This window comes from Crocodylus siamensis, chromosome 4, assembly GCF_052110815.1.
Source record: "Crocodylus siamensis isolate JL-2025a chromosome 4, ASM5211081v1, whole genome shotgun sequence".
Lineage (NCBI taxonomy): Eukaryota > Metazoa > Chordata > Crocodylia > Crocodylidae > Crocodylus > Crocodylus siamensis.
The window spans coordinates 39,717,187-39,739,852 of NC_143398.1; the positions used below are offsets into that span (position 1 = coordinate 39,717,187).

The 22,666-nt window shown below is 43.8% G+C and overlaps 1 protein-coding gene and 1 pseudogene across 2 annotated transcripts in view; one reads left to right on the top strand and one right to left on the bottom strand.

Annotated features, from left to right (window-relative positions):
- GRM8 (glutamate metabotropic receptor 8) overlaps positions 1–22,666 on the top strand; it is a 599,685-nt gene that overhangs the window by 287,201 nt on the left and 289,818 nt on the right. The gene's annotated exons all lie outside the window — the stretch shown is intronic.
- LOC149865654 (mortality factor 4-like protein 1 pseudogene) lies at positions 5,495–6,132 on the bottom strand (annotated as a pseudogene).

The window sequence follows — 22,666 nt, forward strand, 5'->3', positions numbered from 1 at the left end:
CTTTCTGAAAGCACAAAACCTGAGAGAGAATAGGCAAAAATGTGTAATTTGTCCACCAAAAATATAATTGCCAACTTCAGCTCAATATTGGTAGCAAAAATCCTACTTTCTGATACCAAATATTATTGGTTTGAGACCTGCTGAGGTTAAAAAAGTCAGTCACATAGTCTTTGGTGTAAAGACTGTTTTTTTCTCTTGAAGCACCTGGTACATTTTGGATTCTACTGCCATTTAATAATAATTACTAACAGCAGCAATTGGGAGTAATAACAATGCCCAGACTTTTTTGGCCTGTAACTTAATTGCCTGCTTATCTCCTTTGCAAAAGCTGCTAGACTCCAATCTGTATCTATAGGTTTTTGAAATTCTGGCCCTTGAGCACTTTTGAAAATGGGATTTAGCCTCCTTCTTCAAAAAAAAATTCCATCATGTTGTACTTAAACAAAATAACAACATCATGACTACCTATAGACTGTGACATTTATATGTAGTTTTTATGACTCTGAGTGGGATACATTTTTAAAAGACTAGAATTTCACAGCAAATAATAATTACTATGCCCAAATTTGTGTCTTTTCTCTGGACATTTGTTAGGGGTGATATGTTTGCCATGTATTCCAATGAGTAATTTTAAATAGTGGATGTTGATCTCTACCACTGCTGTGAGTATTTTCCTGAAAAATTGGGAATTTTGGAGTATTGATCTAAAGGGGAAGACCTCCTTATTTAACATGAGATTAATAAGTTTGTCTTGACATAAAAACTTATTGTTTTCCACCAAGATTTTTGAATACCCATATATTTGTATATTCAGCCCATAGAAATGAGAAATGTTCAGTGTCAGTGAACTTATACATAAGAAAACAGAAGGGATCAGTGAGAGGGCTGGTGACTAAGAAGCAGTATTTAACAGACAGACTAATGGAAATTAATGACACTATGCATAAATTGAAAGGAATATAACTGAATGTGGTCTTAGTTTAAGGGACTTAAACAAGGGATGAAATGTACTGTGCTCCTAGGCTTTATAGGGAAAAGTGCCCTGGGCTGGAGCTGCAGCTAATTTTTCAATCCATTTTTCATAGGTGGGAAGAACAGATAATTGCAATTTCTGGGTGCTAGGAGAATAGGAACTATTTATCTGATGCTCCGGCCTCTGATTGTTCTTGTCTAAAGACTACCTCAGTACTGGTATATGTGAGGTTAGTATGTTAGTATGAAAGCCACAGGTGCAGAGGGCTTACAGTCAGCCTACCAATCTGTATTTCAGAGTTTTAAGTCCCACTTGGACACCTTGTAGATGGGTTCTCTATAGCACTGGTGTTCAATCTTTTGGCCCCATGGGCCAGAAGAATGATGCAGGGCCAATCTTTGGCTCAGATCAGCCCCTGTGTACCAGTATCAGGTCTGCACATCTGGATTGAGCCCTGTGCCACCTCCATCTGGAATGTGTTGGAATCAAGTCCTGAGGCTCTATGCTGCCTCCACCCAGTTCTGTGTGCCTTGATTGGCACCCAGAGCCCCTTCCTGCCTCCATCTGGCCCTGTGGGATGGAACTGCGTCCTGTACTGCCCTGTGTGCCTAATATGGGGCTGGGTCAGTCCACAGGGTTCCCAACAGACTAATACGGAGTTCTGTGGGCTGGATGACACAGCACTAGAGCCTAGATTTGGCCCACAGTCCAGGGATTGGTAGCACCCTTGCCTTTAAACAGGATGCCCCACAAGGGTACATTTTACCACTACAACTAAATAAATAATTTCTGAATTGTAAACCCAAGGTTTCATTTACATACTACTCATCTTAATCTTCTCAAAACAAAATATTTACTAAAATCATTATATCCTTTCTATGAAATATTAAGCTCTTCTTCTGAAATCGCTGGGTTATTCTTGTGTTTAATGAATAAATAAGGTTTGTAATGCTATCTGTATTATAAAAAATGGGCTGCTTTGTTTTTATTAAAATGTAGTGAAGACATAACAAACCACCTATTAAGAATAGATGGTTTTATGCCCATTCATTTATGAAATCAATATCAGCTTCCTTCCCCTTCCCCCCACACCTCCCCAAATAAATTTGCTTATAGTGAATTATCTTTAAATACTTTAAAAATCCACTCACCCCCACTTCAGTGCAGGCTGTGTAAACAGCAGTCTGAGCTCCCTCAACTCCCTATCTCTGCCCCACCTCCCATCATGCAGACAGCACTGGGCGTGGGGCTGGGCTGTATCAGCCCAGCTGCCTGAACAAACAGATGTTAATGAAGGTACTCTGCTTCAAAACACCTTCATTTGCACCCTCATATAATGAAGGTTAATTTGTTGTGTGATCTGGGATGCTGCAGCCATGTATCGCGATGAACCCTGCAGAGCTGGCAAGCCAAGCTTGGGGTCGCGGTCACGGTGGATTGGCCGGGTGGTGGCTATTGGCACGGACAGGTGGGATTAGCGGCTTTGGAGTCTGAGAAGTACCCAGGCGTAGTGATTTAACAAAGATGGTTTATTTTACTCACGCTTTGAAGCGGAGGCACACAGTTGCTTTCTCCGGTTACAGTGATAACGTACAGACAACAAAGGGGTCTGTTGGCCCACGAGGTTCAGTCCGAAGACCTAGTCCAAGGGCTGGTCAACAGCTCATAAATGGGTATAACATAAAACAAACTGTAACGCGTAGATAATGAGTCGCGTGACGCCAGTCCACAGCAGTGGACAATCGGGTGGTCGAATACGAAAAGCCGGGGTCGGTAGCCAGGAGGTGATGCAGCGAAGACGTCAGTTGGAGGGATAAGCAGAGTCGTAGTTAGTGAGGGAAGCCAAGGTCGATGATCCAGAGCCGGGTTAAACAAAGTCCAAAGGGTGATCCGAAATCGTAAGCCGTTAGTGAGTTCAAAAGATAAATCAGGAGCCAGATAAACGTAGTCAAAAACCGCAATGGTAATGAGTGATACGAAATACTAAGCGAAGGAGGCAAAGGAGGAGATCAATAGGCCCTAAAGCCTGACTCAGAGAGCAGTCCCTGCAGCAGCAGCCTCTGTCTCTAGTCCACGCGATCTCCACGCACACCACACACACCACCCCGAGGGAGGGGCTCACAGAACTTTTATATCAATTTGGTAGCCAATCAACGTGCTCTCTGCAGAGAAATTTCTAGTCCGATTACCTCATGTCAGGTTCTGACTGAGCATGCTCTCAGTCAGGAGCTGACACAGTCTGAGCATGTCTGTGGGGAAAGTAGGTCAACAATGATTGACAGCTCCGCAGGTCACCCAGGGGGCAAGGACTGGGTGAGCCTTGGAAATTTCCACTCACAGCTTCAAACCGCGCATGTCAGCTTAACCTCTTCTGTGCTGGCAGCATATACTCAAAGTTTTTCCATGACATGCCCCCTTGCGGTCAGCACAGAAGCTAAAAGGCCAAATTATACCTCCTCCTCGGCAGCGGCGGTGTTCCGAAACTTATTGTGAGTGGGAACGGCGGAATACACGTATACAGACATATTCGACACCCTACGTGTCAAAATCTTAAAATACAACTAACGATAAGAACGATAACTAAGAACACGAATAAAAATGATAACAAGGGTGTTAGCAAGGTCAGTAGCCACGAGGAGGCATTCCACCCAAACCTGAAAAGATATACAACTGGAGGATTCAGACTACACACAATGGTTACTGCGGCCACGACTCGAGGATTTAAGGATGACAATAATGACCGATAAAATAAACAGGAACATAAAGACAAGTACACTCACACTTCCTACACCCTGCTGTCCCGTCTCGTTATCCCCAGTGTTATTAGCCCACATTGATAACAAGTACAGAACAGAATTTTGGGACCGCTCAGAGTCTGAGATCGATACCGCAGATACAAAAGTAACATATTTACAACACATCAAAATCCAGATTATTCTGAAGTCCTTTTGTTTTCTTGGCATCTTTGCAGCCTGGTTTTTTCCGATTTAAGTTGTCCCTCTAATTTCCAGGCTCCCCTCAACTCCTCTGAGGAATGATCCGACAGCCTGAAACGACAAACATAAACAAAACAACAGAACGTGTCCTTTTTACCTATAGGCCTCTTTCTCCTGTACCTTCCAGCACTTAATAAGGGACAAACAGTTGCCCCCTTGCTGGGAGGACAGTAGCTGCAACTTTAAGTAGTATCATTAGTATCATTAACGTCTTGTGGTAGAATCGTTTCTGTATTAGAGAGTCTCGATAGCCAGTTGTGGTGGGTGAGTATTGTCCAGCTGCTATCTGTAAGGGTGACTAAGTAGGTGTTCGGATATCGCTCCGCGGATTGTATTACGCCTTGCAAAACTTTAGGATGGCGATGGTTATGGTCTGGAAGGGAGACCCACACTAGTTTGTTGTCCGCAAATTTCTTCTCCCATGGTTCGACTGGTTTTTCCGTGGGTTGTTCCCACAAGGGTTTGGTTGCATTCAGATTGATTAAGATCTCATGATTGCAGACTGTCCAATTTCGATAACTCCCATTTCCCGTTACTCGGAGCGCTTCTTTATAAAGTCCTATGGCCCGTTCCACAACCCCGTTGGACTGGGGATGGTAAGGAAGGTGATGATGCCACGTGATGTTATATGACCTAGCAAATCTTTCGACAGTGTTTGACGTAAAAGGCGGCCCACCATCTGATTGTATTGTGGTGGGAACTTGCCACATCGCAAAGACGGTGGTTAAGGCTGTAGTAACTGCTGCGGCGTGGGACTTCCGAAGGGGTACGACGGTTATGAGCCGAGAGCCGAGATCGATAACGAGTAGCCCCTTATTTGGGATCGAGGCTCCAGGTAATGGCCCAAAAAGGTCGACTTGCCAGGTTTGACCTGGGTTGAAATTTTCCTTTGCGAGGGCTCCTGTCGTGCTTTTTCTCGGATGTACTTTCTCTTTTGCACAGGCTGCGCAGGCTTGGACCACGCGCCTCCAGTCACGATGTAGGCCATACTGTGGCTTCTCTGCTATGGTCTCACGCCATCGGGAGTAGCACGCTTTGGGGCCTGGATGACTCCATCGCTCATGTAACCAAGTGAGGTAGGGGTCAATACAAATGGGTTCGCTCGTATCGTCTAGGGTGAATACTTCATCATGAGGTACTAGTCGTGGCATGGGTTCGCTCGTATCGTCTAGGGGGAATATTAGGGTTAGTATTCATTTTTTTGATGTATCATAATTAATAACTCGGCTAGTTGATTGTTTTAAGTCTATGGAAGAAATAGTTTTATGCAAAAACGGAAAGAGAAAAAGAAAGAAAGGAAATAACCTTGCAGTCTGGTTGACTGGTGCTTGTTTTATGCGTGGGACCTAGAAAATGAATGTGGTCAGCAAGCGGGTGTAGTTGAGATTTTTCTTTATTTACAATCCATCCTTCAGCAGTTAAATGTTGGATGAGATCGTTCGTGGCTCGGGTTACTTCGATTGTGTTCCTGCCCATGATGGCGATGTCATCGAGGTAAGCCCAAATTTGGATGGACTTTGCGATTTCATTGCTTTTGGTGATTTCGATGGTATGCAGGCGGGGTTACTTCATAGTCACTGGACCAAACAGCGTTGATGGATTCTTCGCTAAATACTTTAAGAAATCATGCAGGTACTGCAATAGTAAAGTCAAGCTCTTCTCATCCAGGGGTGTATAAGCAAGCATAGCCCCAATATTCACAAAGAGTCGTAGCAGATGAGGTGCACCGTAGACCTGGGATATGGGAGCATCTGGATGATCTGCTAAGATTTCAGCATACTGGGGCCTCTCAAATTTGTACAGCAGTTGAGTTCCCAGCATTACATTGAAGTATTCCTTAATCCCAGTAACAACTGCATCAACAACATATTCTCAGTTATCAGTGTTTCCTTGCGATTTTTTGTAGTTCGTATAATCTTCTAGAATGGAATCAACATTCTTTTTGGCAGGAAGGCAAAAGAGTTGTCTTTGCCTTGTGATCAAATCGCAGTAATCAACAAGCCACGGTTTCAGCTTTTCTGGAATTTTAACCTTTACTTTAACCCTGTTCATAAATGTTTCTTCCCTTCTAACTGTGGGGTCTACTCGAGCTCTTCTCTTCTGAGGAGTCCTCCGTTTTTTCTTTTCCGTTTTCATATAATACCGAGGCTTGGTTGGTGCCATCTCAGGCTTCTCTCAGGTCTGTTGTCATCTCCACTCGAGAGCAAGTAATATCTTCTGTCGCCTTCGGCAGGTTACAACAGTGGAGCAGGGCGCTGCACCTTCTCCCGGTCGACGTTTGATTATCACACACTTAGGGCTGTTGTGACCTGGAAAACAAACAATACAGACACAGCTTTTATTCTTAAGTCTTTGCAACCTACAGTTGTTTTTAAATTCCCTCAGCTCCTTAATTTCTTCTTCCAGGATTTCGTTTTTCTCCTTTAGGTTCTTTATAATATTCTGGACTTCTGCTAGTCGTGACTGTGCTTCTTACTTCGAAGCTCCTCCTTCATTTCTTCCTGGGCTCCTGTACCTAACAGAAATCTTGCCGTAGTGGTGTCGTGCGGATCATCGGGGTTCTGTATCTCTATTGAGGCGTACGGTCGAGGATCGCTATCAAAGAGTTTCATGTGGTTCGTCGCTACCAATATCTTTCGTTTTCCGTTTTGAGCTTCCATGTCTTTTTCTCCAACCCTCTCCTGCACTCCTTCAGACAAAATATCATTGATTGCTTCAAGTTTCGTTTCATTTCCGTTCTGTTTCGCTTCCTCTCGTTTTGCTTTATTTCGTCGGTTGAGTTCACCTCGTTGAGTTTCGCTTCGTGTAGATTCGTTATGCTTTGGTTCGTTTCGTTCTGGGTTACGCCGTTTCAGCTCGGTTTGTCCACTTAGTTTTGCTTCATCATGTTTTAGTTCGCTTCGTTTCAGTTCGTTAATCGTTTCCTCGTTTGAGTTCGGTTTAGGTTCGTTTCGCTCCTGGTTGCTTTGTGTTACTTCGATTGTTGAGTCCGTTTGCCGCCTTATTGGGTCAGTCAGGCCAACGATCGCTGGACTTCCGCCGATGGCGATCACTCGTTTTTTGGCTTCTGGTTGTCTTCGTTGAAACCTAAGGTTTTTGCAAAGGCTCATTGTTCCTCATCTCCAAGGAGTCGTAGCTTCTCCTTGGAGAGGCCAGATCTTACCAAGAGAAACCCGAACATCGCTCTCTCTCTTGGTGTTCTCTGAGGAGGCGAGTAGGATGTTTGATACTTTGGTTTTGATGACGAAGGATTATGTGGTTGATCCTTTCTCATGGTCAAGGGTACAGTCCGGGTCGGCTTCCTTTGGTATGGTTTCGAATTTACCCATCGGGAATGGGTAGCGGGTTCTTCAGCAAGATACGTTTGCTTGGGTCTTAATTCTCCATCAGAGATGGGGTAAGCAGTCTTCTGTGGTTTCGGTTTCATTGCTCCTTGTAGCTGGTCTAATTGGCCCAAAACATGTATAACTGGACCGTTGATGGAAGCACTCAACAAGAGGTGGGCGGTGATGCTCTGGGTTCTGCCATAAATCTCTGTGGCAGCTTCTATAGCCTCAGACAGGCATGGCACGTCCCCTGGGGTGGTGGCGAATCTTTGTGGCCATGCCCCCTGCGCCTAAGCAGGCGTTAGGTTTAGTGCCTGTTGGGCTGGGTTCCAGAGTGCATAGGAAGCCCCCATGATCGCATACACCATCGATGTCGCACTGGCACGACCCGCTGCTCCTTCATGCCAGGTGTGGATTTTCCGCTGGATGGCCTCCACAGCTAGGGCTGGCAAAGGTATTGGCCAGTGGTAGTTTGCCAGAACAGGGACTGGGTCCACTACCTTGGCTCTACTCCATGCGGAACTCCTAACTAGCTGCAGTGCCTCTTCTTGATTTACTGTTTTGTTTCCCGATTCAGCTACAAGACGACCTAGCCAGGCGATGGGTGTTTCATCGCTTCGTATCGATGTTTCTTTCTTGAGCTCGCTCATTTCTGAGCGGGTACGGGATCTTGTGGTTACGGTTACTCTCGTTCCCCCTTGAGGATCGGTTACCAGTTTTTGTATCGCAATGGGATATGCTGTTATTACATCCTCCTCATTGCTTAGGGTGACTTGTTGTTTTCATTGGTTTTCAGTTAAATTAATTCCACTTGCTTCGTTTCTTGTAATCGTGTGGTTCCTGGCTGGTTTATTCGTATTGGTTGCAATCATATCTGTCCATTCTTCACTTGTGGTTGCATTCGCATGGTGATTACTCGTAGTGGTTACATGGTTACTTGTTGATACATTGTTGCAGGTAGTTCCGCTTATCTCATTTGTATGTTTGCAGTTCTCCCGTACATCCTCTAGGTGGCGCTGGCTGATGTACGGGGGCGGTGACGTGATTGCAACAGGTGGCGCCATTGCAGGAGGCGGGCTCCAGATGGGCGGAGTGGCAGGTGACGTTGCCGAGGGAGGAGGGCTCTTTGTGGGTGGAGTAGACGGTGACGTAGGTGGGGGTTTTCGCGGGGTTTTTTCTGCGCTCTTAAGCTGGTCAGCGCCATCTTGTAATGGCCGCTCGCTTAAGTTTTTCGCTGCGGCTTCAGCAGCGATCTTTAGTTGTTTCCCCTGATCCACCAATTCCCCCAGTAATAACACATATTCCTGAAACAGGACCTTTATTATACAGCCCTTCTTCCATTTTTTGAAACCGATCCACTTGGTCTCCTTCCCGCCTTGTTCCAGGGCCTCATGGAGCTGGGTGATCAGCTCATGGCCTCTCGATCCGGCCGGGATGTTCGGGCAGTGGAATGGGCTTGGAAGGGGTTTCTTCCCACCGTCCACCACATATTTTATGCACCGAGCCAGCTCCTGAGCCGGGCTGAGGCTTGCCACGGCCGGAGATTTTCCGCGAGCCAGGGATGTGGTCCCGGTCTCCTCCCTCGGGCGATAAACGGCCCGGGAGTCTCGCAGTACACAGCCCAGGGCTCCCGGACTGAGCCGGATGGCCCTCTCGCTCCCGCTTATCCCTTGGAGGGACAGATAGCCGTTAATTGCGGCTGAGGCCTGGTTAGTGGCCTGGTGGAACGCCACATGGTTCCAAAGGTCCTCCGGTTCGGTGGTCGGACGCACCCCGCTGCGCCATGGGCAGCTCTCCATTAACTCGGACTCCATGCCTCCCGTGGATCCTGTTCGTGACGCCATGTCGCGATGAACCCGGCAGAGCTGGCAAGCCAAGCTCGGGGTCACAGTCACGATGGATTGGCCGGGTGGTGGCTATTGGCACGGACAGGTGGGATTAGCAGCTTTGGAGTCTGAGAAGTACCCAGGCGTAGTGATTTAACAAAGATGGTTTATTTTACTCACGCTTTGAAGCGGAGGCACACAGTTGCTTTCTCCGGTTACAGTGATAACGTACAGACAACAAAGGGGTCTGTTGGCCCACAAGGTTCAGTCTGAAGACCTAGTCCCAGGGCTGGTCAACAGCTCATAAATGGGTATAACATAAAACAAACTGTAACGCGTAGATAATGAGTCGCGTGACGCCAGTCCACAGCAGTGGACAATCGGGTGGTCGAATACGAAAAGCCGGGGTCGGTAGCCAGGAGGTGATGCAGCGAAGACGTCAGTTGGAGGGATAAGCAGAGTCGTAGTTAGTGAGGGAAGCCAAGGTCGATGATCCAGAGCCGGGTTAAACAAAGTCCAAAGGGTGATCCGAAATCGTAAGCCGTTAGTGAGTTCAAAAGGTAAATCAGGAGCCAGATAAACGTAGTCAAAAACTGCAATGGTAATGAGTGATACGAAATACTAAGCGAAGGAGGCAAAGGAGGAGATCAATAGGCCCTAAAGCCTGACTCAGAGAGCAGTCCCTGCAGCAGCAGCCTCTGTCTCTAGTCCACGCGATCTCCACACACACCACACACACCACCCCGAGGGAGGGGCTCACAGAACTTTTATATCAATTTGGTAGCTAATCAACGTGCTCTCCGCAGAGAAATTTCTAGTCCGATTACCTCATGTCAGGTTCTGACTGAGCATGCTCTCAGTCAAAAGCTGACACAATCTGAGCATGCATCTGTGGGGAAAGTAGGTCAACAATGATTGACAGCTCCGCAGGTCACCCAGGGGACAAGGACTGGGTAAGCCTTGGAAATTTCCACTGACAGCTTCAAACCGCGCATGTCAGCTTAACCTCTTCTGTGCTGGCAGCATATACTCAAAGTTTTTCCATGACACCATGCACTTTTGTTAGGGCACAGCTGTAGAGTGCTTTCAAGTGGCTGATCATATGACAAGTATAACTTCTGTCTGTGCCTATAGTGTGTCTGAAGTTTGCTGTCCTCCACATGTAAGAAACAAGTTTAATGCACTGGCCTCAGAGGCCAAGGGAAAAGTTTATGCCCATAATAACAGTAACAATACCTGGGCCTAGTCCCTTGGAACCATATGCAAAATAGACTGTGATTTGGCTCACTATTTGGCTTAGGTTTTGATTCACTTACATTAGATACTCCAGAAGCTGTCCCATTCATTTAATGGGACTTTTACTGGAATAGAGAAGTAGGATTTTTATTGAAGTATTATTGGCATAAGAAATTCAGAACCTGGATAATAGGTTTTTTTCTTTGTTTTATGTTGTTTTTTTGTTTTGTTTTGTTTTGTTTTTTCTCTGGTGAACATGTTGAACCCTTAAATACCAACACTTGATACCATTTAATTTAGCTTTAATACATATCAGCACTCATTTCAGAATCTAGAAGTTAAAAGTGTGAAAGGAGAACCTTTTATTATATTTTATTACATCTAAAATCATCTTTTTCTCTGACTCTAAGGGAATGTTGCCTTCCTAATATATGTACAATACTACTATTAATGTAAGTAGAGATTTGAATGCCCATCAAAAGGAGAAAAAGTCTCTATAATGAGATTAAAGAACAACTTACATTGACATTGTTTAGACTGACAACTGGAGACTGTGAACTATAAATTTCCTTTACTGATATTCTGGTACTAAGATCTGAGAATTGACCCAAACAAGATTATTTTCTTGAAGAGGAATAATCTTTTAGACTTATCTGCAGCAATTATTTTCTCTAAATTGTAGTGATAGCTATCATACAGGGGGATATAGCATATTGCATTTGAATATTAAGCAAAATAACAGCACAGAATAGTACCTGAACAATAAGAGAAACCTTTGGAGCAATTGTATTTACTATTTTGGTTACTTTTTGGAATTACGTGTGTAGAAGGCATGTGCATATTATAGTAGTCATTTTGTCATGTTTTCTACCTACTGACTTAGTTGGTCACTGTTATCTTTTCCATTCCATTGGAGATGGCCTTCCTGGTCCTTTTTCTTTTGAGTAGTATGGCTACCTTTGCAGATTTTTAAATGCAGCCCTGTGAATCTTTGATTTTCTGCAATGCTGCTTGAAAGATGGAAATGTCAAGCTGGATGACAGCTAATGAACTGAATGCTCAATAGTTCATCACCTTGGCTTTACCAGAAATCATTTAGAAACAGGTTTGCAATAATTGTTCTTGTCTGGCAGAATAAGATCACTCAACTTTTTGATGCAACATATCACACCAGTCACAATACCTAAATGTCTAGACAGGGAAAATCTAATCTTCATGTTGCAAAGTGTTCTGCAAAAAAAAGAAAAAAGAAAAAAAAAGGATTTCCAGTATTTAAAAATAAATCTGTGAATGATATATTTGAGGATGTCTGCATCTGCTAAAATAGACTTGCCTACTTATGGTGCATATCAAAGAAATTTCTTTATCAAACATGTTTTTGGTATTAGATGTTAAAGTTTGTCATGTGATTAATTTAAACTTTCAAAGGCTGTTCTTCATTTGCTCTGTGAATTACTAGAGATTTGCAAATACAGTCATTATCAGTTGAGGTCCAGGTTCAACAAGATGCTTAGTACAAACCTATTTTTATAAGCATTTAAGTCAGACCTATTGACTTCAGTGTCTTAAAATTAGGTAGGTATATGAGCACTTTGCTGAATCAGTGCCTAAGTGAGAAACAGAACCTAACACTGGGAATTTGAACAGGTACTTTTCTAACTTCTTGCTTTTTACTACTTGGAGCATCCTTAGAACCTTATTTCCACTTTCACAGTCAAAATCACCATGACATTCCTTATGTCAAAGGCAAGACATTGTCAGCAACTAGATGGTTTAAATTGTACATTGTAAATAGCTAGTACCTTGTACCTTTTGTAAACATCTAATATCTCAAGGAGTTACTGTTTTATTTACTGCAGCCAAGGGCAGTCCTTCATGCCAATACCAAGCAATCTAACATAGGAACAAAGGTTTGAAAGGTGTCTCCCAAGTAATCTGCTTCAGTTCCCCACTATTTCAAGCAATTCCACAATCTAATAAAGAGAACAAAAGTTGCTTGCCTCCCACTGTTCCTAAGGGACAGTGCCTCCTTTGTTGATTACAACCTTACTTTTTTGCTGGTTAGAAACTTCCTTCTAATTTCAAACTAGATGTATTCATATTGCTTGACTACCTGTTTGCCCTTTAGTTTAATAGCTCTTCTTCCAGTCTGGTGTTTATAGGAAGCTATCATATTCCTTCTCATCCTTCATTTTTCATAGCTGAACAAGCCAAATGTTTTTAATCTCCTCTTATAAGGTAGGCTTTCCAGTCCCCATGATCATCCTTGTAACTCTTTTCTGTGCCTGTTCCATTTTGAACAGAACCACCACTTTTTTATTTGTATAAACCCAATATTAAAATAAATCAGGGTAGTGATTATATAAATTATCTCAGTTGCATTATTTAATGTACCACTATTATATATGAGTATATGTGTATATATGTATGTGCACTGGATCATGCCCCAATCTTGCGGATTCCCAAGAAGGAGCCTTACTTGGTCTCCCTTTCCTGAAGAACCCTGTCCTGGCATGACTTCACAAGGGGAAATCTCTAGCTTTCAGACACTGAATCTTCTCTTTCCCTGGCTGTCCTGGCAATCTGTAGCATCCCCACCTTGGAGAGATCCTTCTTTTTGGTCAGATCCCAGGAAGGGAGGTTTTCTTCTTCAAAGAGTGGGTCTGAAGCACAGCAGACCACTCACGTCCAAATAAACAGTCCTTATTGTGCAATTTTTTTCTTGATATTTTGCCTGTTTTCATATGACTTATGGTAGTACTGTAGCTACTACATAATTGCCCCTGACCTGGCTTGGACCCCCGAGTGCTCTTCACTCTATCCTCTTTGTGTTCAGCTCTCTATCCTCCCTGAGACTATCATTTCGAGCCCTGGATCTGCAGGCTGGATGAGAGGAGGCTCAGGCTGCTGCTGCTGCCTGGGACAGGTGGCAGCAATCTTCTCTGGTGCTGGGCGCAACCCGCACCAGCATTGGTCCCAGGTGGGAGAGGCAGCCTCCTCTCATCTGGGGCACAGGTCCATGGGATCACACCCCCAAGAAGGCTGCTGGCACATGCCAGACTACTCCCAGGGGTGTGAGCCCCTGGATCTGTGCCCCAGATGAGAGAAGTCCCAGGTGGCAGCAGCAATGTTCTTTGGTGTTGGGTGTGGGTTATGCCCAGCGCTGGTTTCAGGCAGCAGCGGCAGCCTCCTCTCATCCAGCATGCAGATCTGGGGGCCCACAACCCTAGGAGGAGTCCAGCACAGCCCCACAGCACTCCCAGGGATGTGGACCCCTGGATCGGCAAGCTGGATGAGAGGAGGTTGCCGCTGTCAGCAAGTGTCAGGAGTTTTGCTTTGAAGGGATTGAGATGCAGCTTCCCAGAAACCTCTACACCTATCTCCTTGAAATCTGGCAAGCTTCATGCCCTCAGAAGGGGCTTACTATCCCTGCAATTTTCATCCAAATCAGGCAAGAAATGACAAAGTCTTAGGCATCTTCATGATTCCCCATTATAGCCTATGGACAAAACATCGAAACTCGTCAAGACAGTTTTGATGAAACAAACAATGTTTTGAAATCAAACAAAACAACAAAATGAAACCCTGTCCCTTCAAAATGGCAAAACGGATGTTGAAATGAAATGATGGTGTTTTACACAGCCCTACCTACCAGTACTGCTAGGTCGATTTCAGCCCACTTAGCCTTTTTAATCACTATATATATGTGTGTGTGCATGTGTGTATGTATTCAATATATTTAGCATTATCCTACTTTCCATTACCAAAGCAGCCATATAGATAATATTTTTCCTGAGTATTATAATTTCTTTGGTTTTAGCTTTCATTATTTGAGTGTATTGAACTAGGAGTGCATAATAGAAAAGCTTTTATAATATTAATCTTCAGTTCTTAAATAGACTTCAGCTTATAAGGACATCAGTGAAGAACCACATTCTGGCCTTCATATGTACTGAACAATTACTTTTAACTGATCTGCTTACAAAAACATAGTTAAATACACAGGAATAAAAACCTGAATATGTACCCTTTTAAAGAATTTCTACTATAAAGAAAAACTGCTGACTGAGATTTAAGTCAAACAACAGCCGTTGAAACTATCTAGGATTCAAGGACTACTTGAACTTTCCATAGAAAAATGCACAAAGAGCTTATCAGTTTCCCTAGGATGCGTTCTTGTTTCTATCAATGCTTCATTATAATACCTTCATTAAGAAAAAAAAGAAGAAAGGTGTCAGTGTCACCATATCTGAATAAAATTTTGACTGATCAACTTCATTTACTGTTATGATTAGAATGTTTCATGCTATGAAGGTTTACAAAAACAAAGCATGAAGAAAGCCACTGTGATCGTAACATGTTATTTGGAATAGTTTAATTATTACTTCTTTGGACTTTTTCTACAGTTTTGTGAAGTACAATGTAATACATTTACATTCCTTATTTGGAGTTGAGCTTACAGTGGTTGGCAGAGATACCAACCTGATAAATGTAAACGTATTTTTTTTTCTCTAAAGGTAGTCCTGCAGAACCAAAGCTGCTATTCTTTCACTTTAAAGCCTAGATTTGATGTATCATGTATAACTAGCAAAAAATTAGCAAAAAAATGCATGAAACTAGATTTTTTCTGGCTGAAATTTTAGTATGTTTAAACTGCAAACTTTCAGTCTTCACATCAAGTATGGGCCCATTTCATTTATGTGTTTCAAATAAATAACTTTCTGGGTGAAATTCTGGGCCAGTTGTAACTTCCACTGATTTCCATGGATTGAAAGGTTCTTGTATCAATGAATTATAATTGATATCAGCAAAAATGTCAGTTTCTAATGTCCTGGCTTATATTGCAAGGATAAATTTCACTGTAAGTCAACCCACTGGTTTGATGTTTCATAGCCCTGATTGCAGAATTAGTCTACAATGTATTAATAGGAATGTAGTTTATATTGGTTTTATACACTGATGTAAATTACACTGCTGTTTGCAGTGAACATCTGCTCTGGGGTAATTTCATGCAGTAGGCTGCTTTTAGTGTACCTTCCCACTACAAGAAACCTAAACAGGTAATCACCAGTTTTGAGAAAAATACTATTACTGATTTTCATGTGGTAATTTTATTCCAGATTTTAGTGCATGTGAGTGTAGGTCTGTATTTCATGTCTGATCCTTTTGCTAGACCCTTGTAGAGGCTGATTACTTTGGTATAAACCTCGTCTGTTTATTTTCTCCAAACCCTGATAGAATAGTTTATTTTACAGTGCACGAAAAGGTAATAGAAAGATTATATCCACATCTAAAATAAAAAAGGTGTAAACTTCCAACCTGCCTTGTTATTTTGTTGATCATTTTTATCTTTTACTTGTAGACTGTTAATACAGGAGTATGGACTAGATCTACAAGAGAACTTAAAATTGTAGTACTATGTTACAACAATTAACATAAGGTTCCTGGCTGTACAGGCAGAGCTAAGTGCCTATGCAGTGGTGATGTATAGGTGGTGCACAGGGGTGCACCCTCTGAGAGGCAGCATTCCCTGCTTAGACAATGGGTGGGTGGGTGCATTGGTGCCCCCTTTGAGAGCTTCTAGCACCCCGACTTCCTGGCTGGCAAAGTGCTGCTGGCACTTGCAGGCACATCCCTGGCCTTGCTGGGTGTGTCGCTTCCAGGTTGGTGCAATTGCCTGTGGGCCACCTCACCCTGGTTGCTGACTGGCTGCTGGGGAAGCAAGTGCCCCCCCCCCGACTCTGGATGCACCAGTCGCCCATGTGCCTATGACTGGGATTCATAAAAGTCAGCAGTCTGAACAGCCATTATGAAAAATTGGAGAGAGAGGTATGCATCATAAGCATGCCTCTTGGTGACTGGCACCTCAGGTCTGCAGAAATTCACTTACCATAATCTTAGACCATGTCCTGGAGTTAGGTGCCTATACAAGGCTTTTCTTATAGAACATGAGCAGGGGAGAAGGAAAACTTTATCTCCCCTCCTTCTCCACCCCTTTCCATAACAGCTCAGTGGTTAGAGATCTATATACTGTTTAAGTATTTTATTCAGCACAGGCCATATGAACCATGGTTTAAAACTACTTCCACAGTTCCTCAGTGTTCTCTTCAGTTGTGGGCAATGAATCCACTGGCGATGCCATCCATAAACACAAAGAATGGTTTGATGAGGAGATGCCAAGATCTAAACCCTTCTTGACTGGAAGAGAAGTGCTTACTGTACTTAGCAAGATGACACCACATTTCATCAGGAGACATGCAAACTTCTCAAATTTGAAGTTCAGAGGAGAATCCAGAAAATCAAAAGAGGTCTTTTTCAGGGTGCTGCAGTGTGCCACACAATGTTAGCACTGATAGCTGTGCAAATATGATTTACAAAATAAACCCAAGGGCTGTATCCAGATGAGCACGGTCATCTGGTATGAAATGTCTGTGGTGCTACACACTGAACATTCAGGCATTGCCTTGTGCTTCTACCTTGCAACACAGGAGGTTTTTTTGACCCCTGGAAATCCCAGGGTTAAAATAACTCGTGGGGAAAACAAAGCGGGGTGGTTCATGTGGCTGCAGCATGTGCTCCCCAAAACTGGAGCCTGGCCCATCAGAGCCATGCTCTGGCTGCTGGCCAGGGTCCAAGCTGTGGGAACGCTGTGGCTGCAGCTTCCCTGGCCCCTAGCATCCCAGGTAAGGCTGCTGGGGCCCGCACATTTGCTGGTCCCAGCCTCCTCTACACCACCTGAGGTAACCTGCTGCATATGGCACAGGCATTCCCCAGAAACAAGAAGCAGCGGTGTGCCGCTGCTTCTTGTCCCTGGGAAACCAAACATCCATGCTCATCTGGATGTGGCCAAAAAGTTCAAATAGAAGTCCATAGTTTTACAGACATTCTGACCTGTTATGTTCTTTCTGAGTTCTCTGCAACACAATTGATCTTTATTTTCCTTTAATCAAAAAATGAGTAAAAACTAAGAGCTGGCATTTGCTTAGTGACGACTTGGGTGTAAAAAGGTTGATAACCACTAATCTAGTCCCAGGTCTTTCTTTTATCAGTATATCATAGTTTTCCTAGCGCTTTCTGATATTTTATATAAACTAGGCACGTTTCTATTCCTAATTCAAATAAACTCAAAAACTTACATAAAGAGGCAAAAATTTAAAATGCCCTCTTAAGTAGAATTCAAACTTTATTTGGTATAACTCACTGCTTTATAATGAGTGCTAATCGAAAGCTAGTATAGCTTTCATTTGGATGTAATTTTATGTTACACGAATAATCAGCTGCTTAAGGAAACCAACATCATTGTCCTGTCAGCAGTTTTTCTCATTAGTTTATAATTAACGCCATTAGAGAGCTCATGTGTGAACTTTTTCCTAACCTTGGGCAAAAAAGGTAAGGGAAGTGTAATGGGCACTGACTATTCTTGAATTATTTTGTTTTTCATTCATTCAAATTTGTTCATTAGTAATCTTAAATTGTACCAATGATTCATTCATTAATAGGAAATAATGGTAAATTCAGCCTTTGAGCATGAACTCTATTGTATTTGCATAAGTGATAAGGCTCAAGTTCTTTGTGGTTGAAGATGTGAAATCTATCCACATAAAGAGGATTACAGAGAACATAACGACTTTGAACACTCAAAAATATACATCTCAGTAATCTTCCCTTGTTCAGTCAGTTCCTACCACAGCTTTTCATACTGAGTTATACAGGATTGCCACAGAAACTCTTCCTGTGATGCACTCAGTATTAGAGAGACCCCTACTCACAGTTCTTCTGTGCATCCCTAGTTGGTTTCAAATTGTGGAGGCCTTTGCATTAGGGCCTCCTGAATTCTGCCAGTTTAGCCAATAAGTTTTCACCTTACACTGGACAATAGTGCTAGTCTCAGAATGTATGTTTTTGGATTTTGTAACATAAAATGCTTTGGAACTAATTGATGTTAGCTGCAGCTTTGTACATTTATCAGTGGCAAGGTTAGGCCCTATTTTTATCACTATGAATGATTTATCATAGTTTAATCAACCAAACTAACCTGTGTTTATAACATTTGGCAGAGGTGCATTCATCTTTCTTTCTGATAATCGTTAGTGTGCTTACTTCTTGGCCTCTGTTTTTCTTATTTTCTAAAAGTAGAAGTCTGAGGTCACCAGACACCATAGAGGTTTCACAAAAATCCATTAGTAACTAATTCTAAATTTTAATTATACTAAAATGTGTAACAGTACCCTGCAGGTGGGACTGGGCTGTTGGCACAATGGTGCTTAAATTCCTCCACTTTTACCTTCTTCCATTATTATTTTTCCCTGCTGTGTTAATGGATACAAAGAAATTATGGTTGCATGTATTTCCAAAGATATTCACAATATTAACTATAGGTCCCCCTGTGATCTCATGTAGAACGTGTTCAACAGTGACTTGCCTGCATGGGCTGCATCCACACAAGTGTGGACATTTGTTTCCCTGGGGACAAGAAGCAGCAGTACATCTTGTGTTGCTGCTACTTGTCCCTGTAGAATGCCTATGCCATTTGTCCTCTGGTACATGGCAGGTTATCCTGGGTGGGGTAGGGGAGAATGAGGCCAGCACTGGGATGACCCCAGCAGCCTTATCTGGGGTCTTGAGGGCCTTCTGGGGCTGCAGTTGTGGCGATACTGCTGCTCAGAGCCTGGCCAGCAGCCAGCATGTCAACCTTATTTCATTCTTTGCTCTGCTTTGAATTTTTTTCTTTTATTCCCCCATACCTCTCTCTTTCTTTCACACCCACTTCAATATGCTTTCTATTCTTCAGCAAAATTAAAAGATGATTATGTTGTTAAAGTTTATGCTCTCTTCAGTTGGGATGTAAAATAGTTGAAAAAAGAAAGGCTGAGTCTATAGGGCAGACTCATTGTCCCAGGTTGGGGCACGCTCACAAATGCTGAGCCTTTCTGGCAGGCTGACTATGAAATCAGAAGTAGTCTCTTCAACTGGTTAGTAGTGTTGCCTTAACTACACAATACTTGGGAGTCAACTAATTAGCTCTGCTGAATGACAGACCCAAATAACCTGTTATGCATGCTGCTTCCATTTTTGGAAGGATCCTGCCAAAGCAGAACATGCTTAGAGGCTCTGCTACTGCATATTATAAGTTAGCCACATAGACATAGTTGAAGAAGAAGGAGGAAGAAGAGTGGTTCAAGAACACTAGAAACAAGCACTTTCAAGTGAATTTAGCATGATAATAGTATTAAGGATGGAGAGAAGGTGGAAAAGGAAGTTGGTATGGACCAAACCTAGACTGATGTTGCCAGGCAGGAAAAAACTGAATCACAACCCTACTGGGTACTTGTACCCATTCTGCTATGCAGCTGTCAGCAGTAACAAGGGCCAGGTTCAATTCTGGGGTGCTCAGTATATTTCACATCAGCTTGAACCCAAACTGCCTGGGAAACACTAAATGAACCACTAGGGCAGGGATGGGCAATTATTTGGGGCAGAGGGCCACTTACTGAGTTTTGGCAAGCCATTAGGGGCTGCGTGACAGGCAGCCAGGGGCAGGTAACTATTCATTTTCTAAAGTTTTTAGGGGCCCTGTGAGCCAGATAGAATGGCCTGGTGGGCCACATCTGGACCCCGGGCCGCATTTTGCCTGCCCCTGCGCAAGGGAGTCCAATAAAACCAACAACCTCACAAGCAGTATGAACACAAAACCCTGATTTATTACAGAGACAAATACCAGAACACAAAATATGGTCAAGAAAAAAACCCAACACTGTCCTGGTTCAGAGTATACCGTGTATCACCTCTATCCCTACTGGGGAGCCTTTGACCCTAGGCTCAGGAGTGGGGGAGTCTTGACCCAAAAGATGTTAATCCCTGGGAATTTGGGTGCATCATCTCCCTTGCTGTTGCTGACATCTGGAAGTTGCCAGTTCCCTCTGCATTGTGAAGGGCCCTTCATTGAGTTGATGCAACTCTCCCCAGGTGCTGTGGAGTGCCGATTTCTGCTCCTTCCTGAGTGGCTGTGGGGGTGTGTTACCAGCTCCTGCCCAGGATATCCAGTCCAAACCCCACACTGCTACATCACTCGAAACCCTGACTCTCTGTACCACCTGGCCTCAGGCTCCAGCAAGCATTCCAGTGTCCCCCCTCCCCTCCACAGAGGGAACACGGGGAAAAAACAAAGAGACACCCCCCCTGCAGCCCAGGTGGCCTGAACCTTTTCGGATCTTATCACAAGGTCCAAATCAAGAAACAGCATCATTGAAACACTGCTAATGCAGATGAATCAATTCAAAGGTGGCCAGTGCTCCTGGATCTGGCTAGAGTCACTAAGCTGGTTTCACAGGTTCTTTTTAGGAATCTTAAGACAATGGTCTGGACACAGTGAGGGGGATGGGAAGTGGTCCTCTTCCAGTGCTAGCGAAGGCGCAATATACAGCACAGACAAGATACACAGCAACATGAAACCAGAACACACTTTATAGCACAAAGTGACTTGCCTATTTTGGGTGTACTACATTCTTTCCCCAGTCAGGAATTTGATGTCTCGACAAATCAACTTTTTTTAAACATCTCCACGGTAAAGCAATAGGTGTCTCTGAAGCAACTGTTGGAACATAATTTGTTAGTCACTGTACAGGCTGCCTATTTCTCACAGGCCTGGGAGTGGCTGGGGTGGATGTACAAGGGTTTCCCTCTGTAGCTGGGGGGAATGGGGTTAGGGAACTCTCCTCCACTCCTGTACCTATTGCAGTTGGAATTCTTAACTCTGGCCCCACCCTCTAGCAGAGGGTGAAAACCCCCCAGATCAAACTCCCTCTGATCCCTTTCCCCCTCCCATTCTGAAAAGAGGAATAGGCTGCCAGGGAGGCAGCCACAAGTTGTAGAAGATGCTCTGTTTTGAAATGAGGGGTCACATTTTCACCTTATGGGCAATTTTTGAAGCTGTCTGAAGACATGCACTTGTGTTTGGTCATGGCTATAGACTGCTTTTGGTGGCCAGATCGAGTGAAAATTGTCACTTCTATCTGCGCCCTAAAAGGGACCAGGTTTAAGACTCATTCTGTGTTCAGCAGAGGTCTAGCTCTGGGCAGCTCCTTAAAAAGTGTGCTGCTCCAGGTTAGGGCTGCTCAGCAAGCTGCCTGTTCTAGGAGGTTTCTAATTCTCCCGATGCACTGGAGAAGAAACCACACTCACGGTTCTGGATTCCACATGGGGGCCAGATACCTAAAAGTCAGTTGCTTCAACACCCAACTTTTAAGTGCCTACATTTTTCTGTGGATCTGGCTCTTAGACTTCTAGTAGCACTGTCCGAGAAGGTGAAGATCAACATTAGGGAAAGGAGGCCCCAGAGACAGGAGAAGGGAAAAACAACAAGAACAGGGTGAAAAGGGTGAGGAGATGGAGACTTCTTGTTTCAAAACTATTGGTATCATTATAAATATAAATAATAACAATAACAACAATTAATACTAATACTTATCATAAGCTTTTGTTTTAATAGATCTCATCCTATATTTTTTCCGATTTCTAGTAAGTGTACAAATCTCAAGAGTAATCAGGACCATAGCAAGGTAGCTTGGCACCCGAGGAAAGCCTGCATTGGCAGCCCACTCTTGCCCCATGTACAGACTGGGTGGTACATGCTGCCCCATACTTGCCCAGGGGAGCATGCAGTGGTGGGAGCTGCCCCCACATCCTCACGTCCTCCCTCCCCTAGATGAGCTGCTCGCAGCTCTGTCCTGAGCCCTGTCCCAGCTGGGCAGCGCCTGTGGGCATCCCTTCACTTCGGCACCGGGGGCAGATGCCCAACTCACCCCTCCCTTGCTACAGTACTGAGAGTAATGCTCAAGTCTTTGATGGAGTCACTTAAGCCCCCCATATGGAATTACAGTTCTCTTTTTCTCATTTCGTATAATAAATAGATCTGATGCAGAAGCTGGAACTGTGCCAGTGAAAAGCTTGTCCAGCCTTCAACTTTTCCCTTGCTGCTACTTCATTTGCCCTTCAGACTTTCATTACTGTTCTCTCCATCCATTCGTTACTGCTGCAGCTTCTTCTCTCCCTCTGCTTTCCCTCCCCCTTCTCCTGTCCCCAGAGCCTTCTGACCCACTGCTCATCTCCCACTTTTCAGGTCCTGCCTGTTGCTAATGGACTCTTTCAAGTCTGGATCCACCCTTTCCTCTTGCTCTTGGAATTTCTTTCTTACTGTGGTTCCTGCTAATGATTTCCTGTGTGTTCCACATGCATCTATCTATTCAGTGTGGTTGGAATAACATGGAAATGCTCTATGTTTGAACATTCACAAGTGTGATGGTATACCTG